Below are 19,447 nucleotides of genomic sequence, written 5' to 3'. Positions count from 1 at the left end.
GTGTTTTCATCTCAGGAGATAACCGATATGAGCAACAGCAAATAGCAAATAAGTATGATGATAAGCTGGACTGTATCAGAACGTGGATATTGATGTATTCAGTCTGGATGCCTGAGAAGTGGTTGTGCAAACAAAGGGAACAAATTAGCAAATGTATCAATTTGCTTATTCCTCATTTAAAACGAATTTATGTTTGAGAAAGTGCGACCTCTAACCCCCTGAAATGCTAATGCAGACTACGTCTGTGGTTGTACGTTTTAGCATCATTAAAGAAGATGCCTTCGAGAAAGTACATCTCATGATGAAATGGGAGTTAAAAAAAAATAAAAATACATAGCGGTAGAATGTGGGTGTGTTGATTACGATTGAAGCTCCTGAAGTGCCCGGGTCGGTTTACTGCAGGAGTTACGCCTAAGCTTTGAGATGTGTGTGAACGATGAGCTAGGCCCGTTTGAAGTTCACAGATGGTGAGGGGAGTTGTTAGCCCCGGGAACTCAACAGAGTAACTGTTATAACTAACGGGATCTGGGCAGGGTCAAGTGCTTACATAGAGAGTCTCGGTAGAAACTGCCAACATGTTTGGGAGTTAGTAGAGACTGCAGAGAGTGTGGAGCATAATCTTCTTAGGTCCTCAAAGTCCCAACCACATACAGTGCATTTTTGTGATTGACAAGTGGCTTTCAAGAGTGACTTGTTACCCCAGAGTTGCGTGATACCAGGTCTATTTAATTACAAGTAAGAGGCAGAGCTCTACCGCTTTTTATCCTTTTTGGAGAATGACTGGAAGCAGTAAAAGCCCAACTTTGATCCGGGAGACAAGCCCCACATTCCCAGTGGCGGTTTGGACACATGAAAGGACCGTTGAAGACCTCTACGTTACCAGCCCCCTCGTCATTACTCCTCTCTGACGTCGTTTTTCTCCCCTGTCCCATGAAGAGGAGTGACGGGGAGATGATGAATGTGTTTGCGAGTCCTCGCCACTTCCCTGATACACTTGACTCTGTTTAATAAATGGTGTTCCATATTTCCCCATTCATTATAATGTCATTAAGACATACTAAGTCCCCCCCCCCCCCGTTCCTTTAACCTTTAGTTTGCGCTACCACAGGGGCCCTGGTATCAGCTAGCCCGGCCCCTTGTTCTACACCTCTCGTGCGTTGTAACATTTAAACTACAGGGCCAACCGGAGGGCCGTTATGTAATGAGCCTGTTTGTAAAATAAACGAGGACAACACAGCGACTCGGCACCCCTGGTGGCGAAGGCAAGCCCCCCCTTTTAAAATGGTGATTGCGTCAGCGACTAGCCGCAGTGCATGCAAGTACACTTTAGAGCACACTGGGTACCTCATACCTCAGGTACAAGGGAAGAGAGTGGACTTCTTAGAACACCTTCTGGATGTTCTTGACCCACTTTGTCGTGAGGACTCGATAAAGGATGTATATAGATGTTTAGGAATGTGCAAGTTAATGCTTGATTGGATGGCACTGCGCAAAATGCCAACATAACAAGCCTCTTTAGTGTCCAACAGACTCCTTGGCAGCATGTTGCTTCTATGGGCCTGTGATGTATTGCTGTGCGTGGGGGGAAGAGTCGATGGAAAAGTAGCTTTTAAAGAGTAATTTATTACCACTTATGCATTTAGCGCGATCAATCCTGCTGTGGGTGTAGTAGAGCGGATCTATTCATCTTCCCGCTGTGATAAATGTCCTTTTTGGATTCTCTAAGTGATCCTACTGACACCAAGGGGTACAATCCACAGACCACATGCAGGCCCAGGACCTGCATGGCATACAGTAGCACCATCCATCCCGTCCATATACTGTATGGAAGGGGGGAGAGATAGAGAGGGGGAGAGACACTTTGTGAGTGGTTTACCTCTGCCCTTGAATTGGCCAGGGACCACAAAAATGCTTGAGTCGTTTAACTGCTAATTTATAACATGTGGGCAGATCGAAACAGTGCAGGTCTAACGTCTGATCTTCCGTTCCCTATTCAGACTTTAATCATTGCGAGCTAAAAAACGAATCTGTCTCCAGATCAGTGGCCAAGGACTCATTTTATCTACCCCCCTAAACATATTATAGAGGAGCCCATTTGCTGTAAATTGCTGCAATTAGTCGTGAAGTCAAACAGGCACCTACCTGTATTATGTCTGAAAATGAGTTTGTGCTTTCTTGGAATCTTTAATGAGGGCTGTTCCCTTTTCAAACCCAGTTGTGAAAAATTCACCGTACATATGTCTGCCATAATTTTTCCTCTGAGAGGTGTAAACAATTAATCACACATATTCAATTGTTTCAGAAGTCAATCAGAGAGGCCAATCTTAGTTTGATCACTTCAGATCTTTTCTGTTGAGCTTTTTTTCTTTTCTTTTTTTCAAGTCTTATACAATTTCTTTCTGAGGCGAAATGTTCTCTCTGTTCCTGAGGACCGCCTCTGAAAAACTCCACCCAGGCTCAAATCAGCGTAATTCAAACCTTAGCACACCTTCAGTTTCTCATTTAAAAAGAGTACTGCTACAAATTCAAACCAAATGTTTTTGGTCACATACACATATTTAGCAGATGTTATTGCAGGTGTAGCAAAATGCTTATGTTCCTACAGTATAGTAGCTCCAGCAGTGCAGTAATATCTAACAATTCACAACAATAAACAAATCTAAAAGTAAAATAATGGAATTAAGAAATTATATAAATATTAGGACTAGCAATGTCGGAGTGGCATTGACTAAAATACAGTAGAATCGAATACAGTATATAAACTCAGCAAAAAAGGAAACAGCCCTTTTCAGGACCCTGTCTTTTAAAGATAGAACTTCACAGATCTTCATTGTAAAGGGTTTTAAACACTGTTTCCCATGCTTGTTCAATGAACCATAAACAATTAATGAACATGCACCTGTGGAACGGTCGTTAAGACACTAACAGCTTACAGACGGTAGGCAATTAAGGTCACAGTTATGAAAATTTCGGACACTAAAGAGGCCTTTCTACTGACTCTGAAAAACACAAAGAAAGATGCCCAGGGTCCCTGCTCATCTGCGTGAATGTGCCTTAGGCATGCTGCAAGGAGGCATGAGGACTGCAGATGTGGCCAGGGCAATAAATTGCAATTTCCGCACTGTGACACGCCCAAGACAGCGCTACAGGGAGACAGGACGGTGAGCTGATCGTTTTCGAAGTGGCAGACCACGTGTAACAACACCTGCACAGGATCAGTACATCTGAACATCACACCTGCGGGACAGGTACAGGATGGCAACAACAACTGCCCGAGTTACAGCAGGAACACACAATCCCTCCATCAGTGCTCAGACTGTCCTCAATAGACTGAGAGGGGCTGGACTGAGGGCTTGTAGGGCAGGTCCTCACCAGACATTGTAAGGCAGGTCCTCACCAGACATCACCGGCAACAACGTCGCCTATGGGCACAAACCCACCGTCGCTGACCAAGACAGGATTGGCAATAAGTGCTCTTCACTGACGAGTCGCGGTTTATTGTCGAAGGAATGAGCGTTACACCGAGGCCTGTACTCTGGAGCAAGATCAATTTGGAGGTGGAGGGTCCATCATGGTCTGGGGCGGTGTGTCACAGCATCATTGGACTGAGCTTGTTGTCATTGCAGGCAATCTCAACACTGTGCGTTACAGGGAAGACATCATCCTACCTCATGTGGTACCCTTCCTGCAAGCTCATCCTGGCATGACCTCCTCCAACATGACAATGCCACCAGCCATACTGCTCGTTCTGTGCGTGATTTCCTGCAAGACAGGAATGTCAGTGTTCTGCCATGGCCAGCAAATAGCCCCGGATCTCAATCCCATTGAGCACGTCTGGGACCTGTTGGATCGGAGGGTGAGGGCTAGGGCCACTCCCCCCAGAAATGTTCAGGAACTTGCAGGTGCCTTGGTGGAAGAGTGGGGTAACATCTCACAGCAAGAACTGGCAAATCTGGTGCAGTCCATGAGGAGGAGATGCACTGCAGTACTTAATGCAGCTGGTGGCCACACCAGATACTGACTGTCACTTTTGATTTTACCCCCCCTTTGTTCAGGGACACATTATTCTATTTCTGTTAGTCACATGTCTGTGGAACTTGTTCAATTTATGTCAGTTGTTGAATCTTGTTATGTTTGTACAAATATTTACACATTTTAAGTTTAATGAAAATAAATGCAGTTGACAGTGAGAGGACGGTTATTTCTTGGCTGAGTTTACATATGAGATGAGTAAAGCTGTATGTAAACATTAATTGACTAGTGTTCCATTATTAAAGTTGCTACATCTGTTGGATGGGTTTTGTCAAAGGCAAGTGCTGTTAGACACCTCCAATGAGAACCTGCTAATAAAGGCACAGCAACGTACCTGGCTCCAACTTTAAATGAGCCAAATCCCATTCTCTGCACCCTGAAAGACATCTGCTGGCCTTTTTAACTATCAACTTTCCTTACAGTTTGATAAAAGTTGTCAAAGACTCCAGCCACCCAAGTCATAGACTGTTCTCTCTGTTACCGCCATCAAGCAGTTCCGGAGCGCCAAGTCTGAGATCAAAAGGCTTCTGAGAAGCTTCTACCCCCAAGCCATAAGACTGCTGAACAGTTAATCAAATGGCTACCCCTGACTATTTGCGGTGACCCCCTTTTTTATTTGCACGGACTCTTTTGCCCCCGGCTCTATGCATACTCACTGGACTCTTTCCACATTCTACACTGACACTCCACACACACACACACACACACACTACATATACGCTCACTCACACAAAACACACACACACATGAATATTGACACCACACACAGACACACTTTCACACTCTTCACATACGCTGCTGCTAGTCTGTTTATTACCTATCCTGATTGCCTAGTCACTTTTACCCCTACCTACACTACCGTTCAAAAGTTTGGAGTCACTTAGAAATGTCCTGGTTTTGAAATATATATATTTTTTTTATTCATTTAAAATGACATCAGATTAATTAGAAATAAAGTGTAGACGTTGTTCATGTTGTAAATAGCTGGAAATGGCAGATTTTTTTATGGAATATCTTCATAGGTGTACAGAGGCCCACTATCGGCAACCATCACTCCTGTTTTCCAATGGCACGTTGTGTTACCTAATTCAAGTTAATAATTTTAAAAGGCTAATTGATCATTAGAAAACCCTTTTGCAATTATGTTTGCACAGCTGAAAAATGTTGTTCTGATTAAAGAAGCAATAAAAGTGGCCTTCTTTAGACTAGTTGAGTATCTGGAGCATCAGCATTTGTAGGTTCGATTACAGGCTCAAAATGGCCAGAAACAAAGAACTTTCTTCTGAAACTCATCAGTCTATTCTTGTTCTGAGAAGTGAAGGCTATTCCATGCGAGTAATTGCCAAGACACTGATGATCTCGTAGAACACTGTGTACTACTACCTTCACGGAACAGCGCAAACTGGCTCTATCCAGAATAGAAAGAGGAGTGGGAGGCCCCGGTGCACAACTGAGCAAGAGGACAAGTACATTAGAGTGTCTAGTTTGAGAAACAGACCCCTCACAAGTCCTCAACTGGTAGCTTCATTAAATAGTACCCGCAAAATACCAGTCTTAACGTCAAAAGTGAAGAGGCAACACCGGGATGCTGACCTTCAAGGCAGAGTTGCAAAGAAAAAGCCATATCTCAGACTGGCCAATAAAACAAAATATTAAGATGGGCAAAAGACCACAGGCACTGGACAGAGGAACTCTGCCTAGAAGGCCAGCTTCCCGGAGTCACCTATTCACTTTTGACGTTAAGACTGGTATTTTGCGGGTACTATTTAATGAAGCTGCCAGTTGAGGACTTGTGAGGGGTCTGCATTGACTGACCTTTTTTGAGCTGTTCTTGCCGTAATATGGACTTGGTCTTTTACCAAAGAGGGATTTCTTCTGTATTCCACCCCTACCTTGCCACAACATATCTGATTGGCTCAAATGCATTAAGAAGGAAAGAAATTCCAAAAATGTACTTTTAACAAGGCACACCTGTTAATTGAAATGCATTCAGGTGACAACCTCATGAAGCTGGTTGAGAGAATGCCAAGAGAGTGCAAAGCTGTCATCAAGGCAAAGGGTGGCTTTGAATGAGTAGGTCTGTCCAAACTTTTGACTGGCACTGTATTTGTAGACTTGTATCATGATTGTATCCTGATTTTGGCTGCTTACAGGTGGCTTTTTCATGACAGCACTACACATACAAAACTGGTCCTGTTGCCAGGTTGAATCCCTACCAAACAACATGTGAAAGTCAATCTGGCCTCGATTTTCACCAACCTTGGTAACGTGAAAACATCTAAATGATTTAGTCCGAGAGGACTAGAAGCATGTTTGGATTTCCAGGTTTGGATTTACAGATTTTGTCCGTCTCTGAAATGATCCGTTTTGGTGGAAACCCGGGCCCAATCTGTTTCGGGTGCAGCTGCCTAGCTCACAAATTGCTCCATATGTCAGTGCCTTTGTTTGGATCACAGAGGTGGTATTTGGATCCCTGCATTTTAGTGGTAGCCAGGCATGGCAGATTCTCTTTGATTTCATAAAAATCATAAAAACGGCAGTACATTACCCAGTATCAGTCTGTGCTGAATATTTCCATTCATTTTTATGTCTCTCAATCCATATGGAAATATGATGCTGTATGTGGATATGCTGTATATATTATTCATGGCAAATATATTCAAATATATACCAGAACAACAGCAAAGGACCTTGTGAAGATGCTGGAGGAAACAGGTACAAAAGTATCTATATCCACAGTAAAACGAGTCCTATATTGACATAACCTGAAAGGCCGTTCATCAAGGAAGAAGCCACTGCTCCAAAACCGCCATAAAAAAGACAGACTACGGTTTGCAACTGCACATGGGGGCAAATATCGTACTTTTGGGAGAAATGTCCTCTGGCCTGATGAAACAAAAATAGAACTGTTTGGCCTTAATGACCATTGTTATGTTTGAAGGAAAAAGGGGGAAGCTTGCAAGACAAAGAACACCATCCCAACCGTGAAGCATGGGGGTGGCGGCATCATGTTGTGGGGGTGCTTTGCTGCAGGAAGGACTGGTGCTCTTCACAAAACAGATGGCATCATGAGGCAGGATAATGATGTGGATATATTGAAGCAACATCTCAAGACATCAGTCAAGAAGTTAAAGCTTGGTCGCAAATCGGTCTTCCAAATGGACAATGACCCCAAGCATACTTCCAAAGTTGTGGCAAAATGGCTTAAGGACAACAAAGTCAAGGTATTGGAGTGGCCATCACAAAGCCCTGACCTCAATCTTATACAACATTTGTGGGAAGAACTGAAAAGGCGTGTGCGAGCAAGGAGGCCTACAAACCTGACTCAGTTTCACCAGCTCTGTCAGGAAGAATTGGCCAAAATTCACCCAACTTAATGTCTGAAGCTTGTGGAAGGCTACCCAAAACATTTGACCCAAGTTAAACAGTTTAAAGGCAATGCTACCAAATACTAATTGAGTGTATGTAAACTTCTGACCCACTGGGAATGTGATGAAAGAAATAAAAGCTGAAATAAATCATTCTCTCTACTATTATTATTACTATTTATTTCACATTCTTAAAATAAAGTGCTGATCCTAACTGACCTAAGACAGAGAATTTTTACTTGGATTAAATGTCAGGAATTGTGAAAAACTGAGTTTAAATTGATTTGGCTAAGGTGTATGTAAACTTCGACTTCGACTGTACAGTTGGGTGCATACAGTAGCTTGTTTGGCAAACTGCCCCAGCAACCCACTTCCCTCTCTTGTTCAGACTAAACTTCAGTTGTGGTTTCTGCCTGAAAGACAGCTGTATAGCCTCCTGGCTTTCTCACTCAACAACTGCCTCAGTGTTAGCCAATACTACATTATCCCCCCCCCCCCCCCCCCCTTCTGTGCTTTTCACCATCATTGACCGCAACATCAGACTGCATGTGTTACATTCATTCAACATGACAACTGATTCAGAGTTTTCCTTTGGTGTCAAACACCAAAGCTTTGTGCCTCTCCCTGCTCACTGAGTTTCTCTGTGTGCGTGTGCGTGTGTGTCTCAACCCGTTTTAGAGGAGCCCTGACGGTATCACACACCCAATAAAAGACCACCTGTTTCCAGTGTGCTAATCTAATCCGGCCTTGCCACAGTTCCTGACGTTATTTCTCCCCGTGTCACGTTCCATCGGCCCCCTAACAGTCGATGGCAAAACCCTGGCCTAGTTGTTAACTGAGCACCCCTGACATGGATTGTGACAATTTCACGCCCATCCATAATCCAGTTGACACCGGTATTGCTGTTTTTTTTAATTGCTCGTATTTTGATGGAAAAAAATGCCTCCTGTGATCTAGTGACGTGCGTCATATGCCCAGTTTTCTGTAACGGGACACATTTAGCAGACGTTCTAATCCAGAACAATTTACAGTTAGTGCATTCATTTTATCCGCAAATCACAGTCATCGCCGGTACATTTTTCCTCAATAAAGTAGCTATCCGCAACCATTCTCACTAACACATTAATCACAAGTAATGACGGCCATTCTGGGGAGAGAAGGGGTATAAAAAAAAAATTGCAAAAGTTTTCAGTAACATTGTTGTCCTGAATACAGCTGCTGGTATCGACACAGCTCTGTCTTCTGTGGCTAAAGCCGTCTGGTAGTGATGGGCATTCCGGCTCTTTTCAGTGTGCCGGCTCGTTCGGCTCAGCTCACCAAAAAGGGCTGGCTCTTTTGGCTCACAAATGGCTCTTTAAAAAATATATGTTTTGTATTTTTTTCAAGTCAAACAGTTTGCGATAGTTTGACTATGATTGGTGTTAAAACAATTCTAATTAAATGATTCAAGGAAATCATACTCTACCTTAACCACAATGTATTTAGAAATGCTTTGGTTTGTTATGAAAAAGAATGCTATTAAATATTTGCTTTTAAAGTATAACTTTTTAATGTACAAAGTGCATATAAATATAACCATTCAAAATGAATACAATCTGAACAGCATAATAGCATATTGCACCATATCAAAGAAAAATAAATAACAATGTGCAAAACTGCAGCATCCCACTTAAAACATTAAACTGGTCCCTCTTTTCTCTCTCTTCTTTATTGCCATGTTATAACCAGCAGCACACAGCAATGCTGACCATATTTTGCTTTTATGAGACATTTGCATTCAGAAATGCAAGCTGCCTCACTTTCGAGGGGCTGGTTTCTTCTCTCAGTAATTATTTATTCTGTTTTCGAGAATACCCTCTCAGAGGGAACGGATGTGGCCACTATGCAGAGTCTCCCTGTCATGACTTTAGTAAGCCGTGGGTAGACATAGGCCTTGTTCTTCCACCAGCTCAGAGGATATGCAGATCTTTGGAGGAGGGGCTCCTCCAAATAGGATCGGACCTCCATTATGACATCTGCTGAGGGATTCCTTCGTGCTGCATCCCCAGTTGCTCTCTCGTCAAACAGCATCCAAACAGCAGACATTTGTGGCACTACTGCTGGTGCTTCTGCTCCACCTGATCCCTCTTCTTCCTGTTGCCCTGGTGCCTGAGCCAGCTGACTGCTGGGGCTGTTCCTCCCTGCTGCTGAGGTTATTCTTTGAAGAGCCTCATCAATCGTTCTGGCATCATTGAAGGCTAACTTCTTAAACCTGGGGTCAAGTGCAGCGGTTTCTGATAGCACGTGATTATATTCCATTCTGTGGAACTTTCTGTCTATTGATGGACATAGGGTGTCCGACAACTCTGTCACATGTCCTGTGGTTACATTTGCTTCTCTCTGGCGGCTGGCTGTGATTCGCTGCAGACCCTTACACAGGAGCATCATTTTTGAGGCTGTCATATAGCTGAAAAGAGAGAACAGTAGCCAGTAGTTACACAGCCATTAGTTCAGGTTCATGTTTTGTCTACTGATACTACATTCTCATCTACTGCTCATATACATATATAATACTGAATTAAATAATGATGTAGTAATAACTGCTTACTGTACCTCTCTCCACACCTCCTCCACCACCTCCCATTCCTCTAGGGTCAGAGCATCAACAGGTGCATTGAACATGACCAGGGTAGATATGATGGCATCCTTTGACTCAAGAAACCGTTTCAACATATAACATTTTTAATTCCACCTTGTAGTGCAGTCTTGTTTGGGCCTCAGCTCAGGCATCCCCATCTGGCATTGTAGTATTCCACAGCTGCTTTCACTTCGTCTACAGTGGGCTTCATCACCTTCAGAGCATCTCTTACAATCAGGTTGATTGTGTGGGCAAGACATGAATGATGGGTCCATTTAAAAAAAATCATGGCTTTGGTTATGTTAGCTGCATTGTTGCTAACACAACAGACCACTTTTCCATCTACTTGCCATTCTCTGGCCACTCTCAACAGTTCCTCTGCCAAGTTCTCTGAGGTGTGTCTGTCGCTGAACTCAAAGCAGTCCAGAAGACAGCTAGACATCGAAAAATGTTCAATGAAGTGACATGTAACCGACATGTAAGAAGTGATTACCCTTAATGTCCAGCAGTCAGTGGTAAGGCAAACTGCAGTCGCTTTTTGGACTCTTTCCCCCACTGAAGCCTGTGTGCTCTCATACAGTTGTGGAATAAGTGATGTTGAAAGGGGTTTCCTGCTTGGAATTGTGTACATTGGATTTAGACTTTTGCTATAATTTCTAAAACCTCTGTCCTCCACAATCTAAAATGGCTGGAAATCGGTGGCAATAGTTTTAGCCTATGGAATATCAATTTGGCCTTGTTTTACTACAGACATGGACTTTGGCATAAACTGGTACATAGAAGACTGTGTTGCTGTGGGTCACGGAGTAGACCTACTTGACTGAGTGGATACATCTCCATGTGTGGAGGTGCTGGCTCCACCACTATCACTAACAGGCCCGTTAGTTTCTCAAGCTCCGCTACAGCTAGCTTCACAGTTGGGTGCACAGTTCGCATATGCCGGTATAAGTTGTGCGTAGAGCCGGCTTTATATGAGAATTTGTTTTGGCAAATTCTACACTACACTGCTCTAACATTGTCTACATTATTAAAATGCATCCAAATGCTCCTGTGCTTCCGACTCATTTTCCAGCTGTTGTTGTCACAGCTGTCCTTCCTTTCTCCTCCGCTGCTAAGTGTGTGACTGTGAGTGAGTTGGCTCGGCCCTCCCTCACGCATCTTTGGTTCATTGGTTGACACTGCGTGTCTGATTGACAGGAACAACAGGTGAGGCTGTTTGTCTGAGCAGACAGTCAGAACGAATGTATGTGCACTTGAGCATTTAGGCCTATTTTTTTTTTCTTCTTTTAATTAGTTAATTATGTTCATTTAAATATTTTGAATATTTATATCTTAATTTTCGTTTCAAATTTTATAAATAGATTCGGCTCTTCTGAAATGCGAGCCGGCTCCTAACGTTCACCTACAAGACTCGTTCGCGAACGGCCCAAAGCAGTCTGGACTGGTTGAAGCAGAGTGGGAAGGATTATTTTGAAAGTGTTTCAGTCTGCCGTGAATCATCATAATCCATACACTGGTAAGAGTCTACTGTTAAATTGCCAACGTCTCAACTGTATCAAAGTTGTTTTCATTGTTAGCTATATAGCTAGCTAGCTAGACCGTTGCATACAGGCACCGTTATAGCTTGCTTTATCCATTGTTAACCCAGCTAACCCTGCTAGCTGAGCTGGCCAATTGCATTCTTCTGTTAATGTTGAATGGTGATGTGCTAACATGATGATACTATTTTTCATATTTGCCCGTTTTTAACTAGCTAGCTACAGAAAATAGCCATTGTGGTACAAAAACTAATCGATTAACAAGCTTATCAAACCGCATGTTACAATATAGGGACACATTGTAAATTGGCGAGTTAGCTAGCCACGATGAAATGATCGCTAAATAGCTAGCTAACTATTGGATTATAGATGTAATTTTTTTTTTGCAATGTTCAACTAGCTTGCTAACTTGATCATTACCATTTACCAGTTGGTAATTATGAATGTTTGCTAAATCTAGCTAGTTATCTTGTGTCTGCTTTGTTGGGCTGGAAGCAGTTACAGGGCGTGTAAGTACAGCTGTAGCAGTCAACAAGCAATAACAAGCTATAGGACATTAATTAATTCATCTCTTAACACATTTTTGTGGTCTTTCAGCATAAACCTGCTCTCCGCCACCAGCAAAAGGAGATGATTGAGGGTGAACATGCAACACATCAGGTATTTTGTTTTTGTACTTTAAGTTTATAGGTTGCATTTGGGGGTCAATGAATGTTATTGCTGGTATGCAAGGTATTCATGTCTTGTCTATTTTTTCTCTGCTTTCCTCCTATACAGCTTTAGTTGTCTGGAGCCTGGTGGTGTTGTGGCCATGGAGCTTTCACTTAGATGGAACCAGGTTACAGCTGCTGTGCAACGTTGACGTCCTTCCTCCCAGACATGTGAATGCATCCCCCGGACTGGACACAACCCGGCAAACATATTTTTGAGAAGATCAGGACTTTTGCAATGAAAAGGCCATGGACATTATATGTCCTGATCCAAAGGGCAGAATAGAAATATGCTCTCAGGCTAGATTCCTTTGTTCATATCATAACATGACCTGAACCAAAGTTATTCTAAGGATCTTGTGATATACGCCTAGGTCAATATATTATTTTTACCTAAGCCTTTGTGTTTGTGTGTTTTTAAGTTTTTCGTAATTACTACCTTTAGCACTTGAAGTTAATAAAGTATTGTTGAAATATTGTCTTTGTTTTTTTAAGCACTACCTCACTGCTTTAGCACATTGCCATGGTCACATGTGTTCCAATGTGATTTTTTAAAGAGATGGCTAGGTCTAAGCCGTTAGTGTGTGAACGATGCTAAATGGGCGTAAACAAAGAACAGCACTGTAGCTGTTCAATGTAAAAGGTTATTTTTATTATACAGCAATAGGCAATGTAATACTGTACATGGTTTGCCTAATGGGGTAACTTGGTATTAGTATTCCTTTTCTAAATATATGTTTCCCAAGTATTAATGTAGAGGATGTGTGAAAATCACATGTTTGAATGCCCTTTTCTCCTAAATGGGATTTGAAGTTTATCAATTTTTAAAGCAGCATTTACTTACCCATGTTTCCTCCAACTGCAGTGTATGATATACCATTTTGAAGCATCTGTACTTTTATCCAATGTAAAAAATAAAATAAATCATTAAATGTTGAACATAAGACTGAAAAGAGATGGTGGGTCAAACATGACTTAAATGTAATGTTATTATGGGTTTTGGAGTATGAGAGTAGAAGAATGCAGCTGTGTGAAGCAATTGTACATTCTCAGAAACCCCAACAATTCACAAAGCAAATACATAAAATTCACAACAAACGACTGTCGTTAAAGGCATCATTCAGTTGAATAAGCTTGTCTCCCTTTAATTGTGTTATATTGAGGGACATTTAGAGTGGTGTTGAAGTGCTATAAATTGAGACATCGATTTTTCCTGTTTCTTTGAGCTGGGAATAAGATCATTTGAAGAGTTTTCTAAACGGCCCAGGTCAGACGTTGGCGTTTATACACTGAAAAAGTCAACTTTGGCCAGTTTCAAGTCTTTTTCACAGTCAAAGCCATTCACCGTAAACGTTTACAGCAGAACATATGTGTATGGAGAAGCCACCTACCAGCCTGCCAACAATTCTCTAAATGAATATGCATTTAATGAATATACTTTACATATAAAACTGCTACTAATCCCAATTATCCCATGCATATTGTAAAGCAGCTTGTCTTTGAGCCAAAATAAAGGGTCCAGGCCAATCAACGTGTGTTAACCCCTTTAGGGAGGGAACCACTGTGTTTGAGAGGCTAAGAGATACAGCAGGCACACACACACTGGATACCTCAACAATGGACACAAACACTGGATCCCTCAACAACACAACAACACACATAAACACGATACCACAACAACACATATATAAATACCAGATACCTCAACAACACATATATAAATACTGGATACCTCAACAACACATATAAACACTGGATACCACAACAACACACATAAACACTGGATACCACAACAACACACATAAACACTAGATACCATAACAACACATATATAAATACTGGATACCTCAAAAACACATATAAACACTGGATACCACAACAACACACATAAACACTGGATACCACAACAACACACATAAACACTGGATACCTCAACAGACACAAACACTGGATCCCTCAACAACACAACAACACACACATAAACACTGGATACCACAACAACACATATATAAATACCAGATACCACAACAACACATATATAAATACCAGATACCTCAACAACACACACATAATCACTGGATACCACAACAACACATATATAAACACTGGATACCACAACAACACATACATAAACACTGGATACCACAACAACACACGCAAACACTGGATACCACAACAACACAAACACTGGATACCTCAACACACACATATATAAATACCAGATACCTCAACAACACATATAAACACTGGATACCACAACAACACACATAAACACTGGATACCACAACATCACACATAAACACTGGATACCACAACAACACACATAAATACTGGATACCACAACAACACACATAAACACTGGATACCTCAACAGACACAAACACTGGATACCTCAACAATGGACACAAACACTGGATCCCTCAACAACACAACAACACACACATAAACACTGGATACCACAACAACACATATATAAATACCAGATACCTCAACAGACACAAACACTGGATACCTGAACAACAGACAAACACTGGATACCTCAACAACACAAACACTGGATACCTCAACAACAGACAAACACTGGATACCTCAACAACAGACAAACACTGGATACCTCATCAACAGACACAAACACTGGATAGGTGAAAAACTGCAATGCCAAAAGGGAAAGCATATAACCCAATTTATTTTATTTTTTAAAATATATAATACAGACTATACCCCACACAAACTATTTCGGGAAATGTAAAAGGCTCCTCTGCCACGTTCTGACCTTAGTTCCTTTGTTTTGTCTTTATTTTAGTATGTTCAGGGCGTGAGTTGGGGTGGGCAGTCTATGTTTGTTTTTCTATGTTGGTTTCTGTGTTCGGCCTTGTATGGTTCTCAATCAGAGGCAGGTGTCGTTAGTTGTCTCTGATTGAGAATCATACTTAGGTAGCCTTTTTCCACCTGTGTTTCGTGGGTGTTTATTTTCTGTCTTTGTGTATGTCGCCAGACAAGACTGTTTCGGTTTTCGCTCGTTCACTTTATTGTTTTTTGTATTTCAGTGTTCAGTTTTGATTCATTAAATATTACATCATGAAGACTTACCACGCTGCAAATTGGTCTTCCGATCCTTCTCGCTACTCCTCCTCAGAAGAGGAGGACGAGATCCATTACATCCTCAACCTGAAATGAAAGTAGTCATATTGTCATGCCCTGATCTGTTTCACTTGTGCTTGACTCCACCCTCCTCCAGATGTCGCCCATCTTCCCCATTGTTCCTATGGTACTTATACCTGTGTTCTCTGTTTGTCTGTTGCCAGTTCGTCTTGTTTGTCAAGTCAACCAGCGTTTTGTCTCAGCTCTTGCTTTTTCACAATCTCTCTTTTTCTCGCTTTCCTGGTTTTGACCTTTGCCTGTCTTGACTCTGAGCCTGCCTGCCTGACCATTCTGCCTGCCCCTGACCCTGACCCTGCCTGCCATCCTGTGCCTTTGCCACTACTCTGGATTATCAACCCATGCCTGCCTTTACCTGTTGTTTGCCTGCCCCTGTTGCTGTAATAAACACTGTTACTTCAACACAGTCTGCATTTGGGTCTTACCTGAAACATGATACATATTAATTCCCCATCAAAGGTTCAAGACAGTACGTTTAGAGCTGCCAACCTAACGGAATATGTGTTGATCGGCATGGGTTAACCCTTGGACCCAGTGTTGAGAGATCCTGGCACACCGGCCAAATAAATTGTGTACTGAAGAGATGTAGAAAGAGCTCACTCGGGGTCCCTCCCAACCTCCAATCAGCCCCTGAGCCAGCTGTGTGATCAATACCATGAATCAGGCCATTACGCTCTTTGAAAGCGCTACGTTGCTCTAATCAATATGTTATTATTTTTCATCTTCTGGCTGTATTAAATACCCCCATTATTATTTCCTCTTCCTTGATTGAGGAGAGCTCTTCCAGGTCTTCAGTGGTCCAATGATCCTCCCTCGGTCCCTGTTCCCTCTGGCTCCACATGTCTTTTGTCTGGACCTTGTTCTCATTTGCATGTCTTTCGTGTCTTGTGGTGTGTTTGTGTGTTTCCTACATGAGGGATATCACTGAGCTCTTTCTGAGAATCTATGTTGGTTTGGAATGAAATGAGGTCCGCCAGGATTGGGGTTGTATTGTAAGTGGTCTCTTTGAAGATCGGGGTGAGGTAGTTATGTGTGTTAGTCATACCTCAATTGGCACAACAGATGTGCAAGATAATGAAGTGCACGTGTGGGAAACAGTAATAATTTCCTTCATTAATTTGCTGTTTTTACATCCATATTTATATCACTGTTTTTACAAAGTGGATTTCTATCGCTTCCTTTTTAGCCTTCAGTGAACATTATAGACGCCCTTGAACAGAATGATTGACAGGTTGGGTTCTACATAAATAGCTGTGGGTCTGTTTTATTTTGTGTATATTAAACTTCCATTATGGCAAACGTGGAAATGCCCGCTCTTAATGTATGTTTCCAGGGCCGCGTTCTTCTTTAGCCTTCATGGGGAATCACAGCAAGACAAAATGCGCATGAACTCACGTCGCCATAAAGCATCTGATGTATTCCAGAGGCCATGCGGACGCCAGGTGGGATTGGAAAGCCCCGGTGGTGCTGCACGCTGTGTCTAAAATGTATGTAGAGAATTAAGAGGTAATACTCATTTTAATATAAATGAGCTCTTTATAACGACATGAGGATCCCTCGGCACAGCAGGAGTGACACAGAGAAAGAGAAAGAGAACAGGACCCAGTTAGTGAATGACAGTTTGGTAATAAATCATCTGTAATCAAACACTATGGACCCAAAGCGGGGGTGGCCATCTTGATGGTCTTAGTTAAAGTAATGATCGTGCCCGAGCTGATTGGAAAGAGTGGCATAGTCGAGCGCTACCGCCGAACGCTAAAGACGTGGGCAATACGCCGCCTCTGATCAGATACCCCTGGGCTAAGCCCCTGCATTCATTATTCAGAAGCTCGTTATGATAGATCTTTCCCATTTGGCTCCTTAAACGTCTCTCTCTATATGTTTTAGAATTCCACTTCTACTGTCTCTCAGGCAAACCTGGGTCTCTGTGCCTCTTCTTGCTCCTGGTGAAAGACGAATTGCTCTTGATCAAAGTCGTTGCTGCGCCTGCCGCTCTACTCGTAATGGACTTGGAACGTACAGGGTGGACCCCGCCCCCCTTGACAAAAAAGGCCAAAAAAGAAAACCCCAAGACCCGCCATTATCTTGTCGCTCTTGTTTCTCGTTACGGAAAATGTTCTTCTTCTGTGTTTATTTTCTTGCATTGATTTGGATTAGCAAGGCTTCAATGTCAAGCGTGCGGGTTGTCGACTACGTCAAACACAAGCACTATCACAAAGTAACAATTGAAGCGGGGGCCATGGCTGCCTCATTGGAAAGGAGTATTAATCAGAGAGGACAAGTGACAGAGATTAATGCCGGCCCGGCCCACGGAATAACATCCCCTCGCCCTACAACAACTTCCTGATAAAGCCGCCAATGTGACACCATGCATGGTACAATAATAGAAATGCATTACTCATCCCCCCTTTGAGACACCCTGATAGCAGAGAGGATGGGGTGCCAAGGGAGAGATGCCTGTGCAAAGTCTACCTGTGCAAATGAATATTTTGATGTCCCGTACAGGACGACCACATTTGCGTTTGACTGTAAAAATGGTATTCGTTTTTTTACAACCTGTATCTAAGTCATTCTGGCACTGAACATTCATTATGTCTCCTAGTATCATGTAATATATCCGCCACACCTCCCCCTCGATGTCGGGGTCGCTCCATCAAATACTATATAGTCCAGAGACACGATCAGTCAGTTCAGCTCTCATCTCGCCTGAAGCTCACTGGATGAAGTAAGAAAGGGAGCTTGTGTTGTTCTGTTTGGTCACAATAGAGGAGGCCCTTTGAAACGTGCCTCCACTTTTCCTCTATTGTGTTGATTAACACACTTCCCCATTCCGGGCCTGAATTGAGACAAATGCCCTCAGAAAGCCTGCCTGATTTGTTTACTCAAGGATCCCAGATTGAACAAACCTCAGCGTTTGTGGTTTTTCTTGCGGTAGTCGCATTTCGTTGTATCATTCCCATAAATCTCTCCTGATGATCATCTGATTTTGCCGGTGATTTATTCGCCATGCGGGAAAAAAATAACAAGGAGAGGGGCTTTTCATTCAGCGTCTGTCTGGCAGTCACAGTGCCACCGGGCAGCACGGCAATCAGCTCGGAAATGAAGTGCTGTGTTGTCCAACTCTACCCTGTGGAGCAAGACAATACCGCAATTTGTCCGAGCAAACTCTTCCCCACGTCCTTTTTTTTCTTTTACCGTCCCCGAGTCTCCCCCCCCTTCATTTACACTGCATTCAGAAGTATTCAGACCCCTTGACTTCTTCCACATTTTGTTACGTTACAGCCTGATTCTAAAATGGATTAAATGAATGTTTACCCTCATCAATCTACACACAATAACCCATAATGACAAAGTGAAACAGGTTTTTATAAATTTTTGCAAATTTAAAAATAATAATAAACAGAAATACCTTATTTCCATAAGTTTTCAGACCCTTTGCTATGAGACTCAAAATTGAGCTCAGGTGCATACTGTTTCCATTGATCATCCTTGAGATGTTTCTACAACTTGATTAGAGTCCACCTGTGGTAAATTCAATTGATTGGACATGATTTGGAAAGGCACACACCTCTCTATATAAGGTCCCACAGTTGACAGTGCATGTCAGAGCAAAAACCAAGCAATGAGGTCGACGGAATTGTCCGTAGAGCTCAGAGACAGGATTGTGTCTGGGGTATTAAAAGATTTCTGCAGCATTGAAGGTCCCCAAGAGCACAGTGGCCTCCATCATTCTTAAATGGAAGAAGTTTGGAACCACCAAGACTCTTCCTAGAGCTGGCCGCCTGGCCAAACTGAGCAATTGGGGGAGAAAGGACTTGGTCAGGGAGGTTACCAAGAACCCGATCGCTACTCTGACAGAGCTCCAGAGTTCCTCTGTGGAGATGGGAGAATCTTCTAGAAGGACAACCATCTCTGCAGCACTCCACCAATCAGGCCTTATAGAGTGGAGTGGCCAGACAGAAGCCACTCCTGAGTAAAAGGCACATGACAGCTCCCTTGGAGTTTGCCACAAGGCACCTAAAG

General features: G+C 42.6%; 1 long non-coding RNA gene across 1 annotated transcript; it reads left to right on the top strand.

The window, feature by feature from the left end:
• The first annotated feature begins 11,140 nt into the window (after positions 1–11,140).
• LOC139417172 (uncharacterized) lies at positions 11,141–12,565 on the top strand. Its single transcript, XR_011635165.1, has 3 exons — positions 11,141–11,533; positions 12,153–12,215; positions 12,333–12,565. It is a non-coding gene; the product is annotated as an uncharacterized lncRNA (long non-coding RNA).
• Positions 12,566–19,447: the final 6,882 nt, after the last annotated feature.

Source organism: Oncorhynchus clarkii, chromosome 9 (assembly GCF_045791955.1).
Source record: "Oncorhynchus clarkii lewisi isolate Uvic-CL-2024 chromosome 9, UVic_Ocla_1.0, whole genome shotgun sequence".
NCBI lineage: Eukaryota > Metazoa > Chordata > Actinopteri > Salmoniformes > Salmonidae > Oncorhynchus > Oncorhynchus clarkii.
The sequence above is the reverse complement of the archived record's forward strand: the minus strand, read 5'-3'. Positions and strand labels throughout refer to the sequence as shown.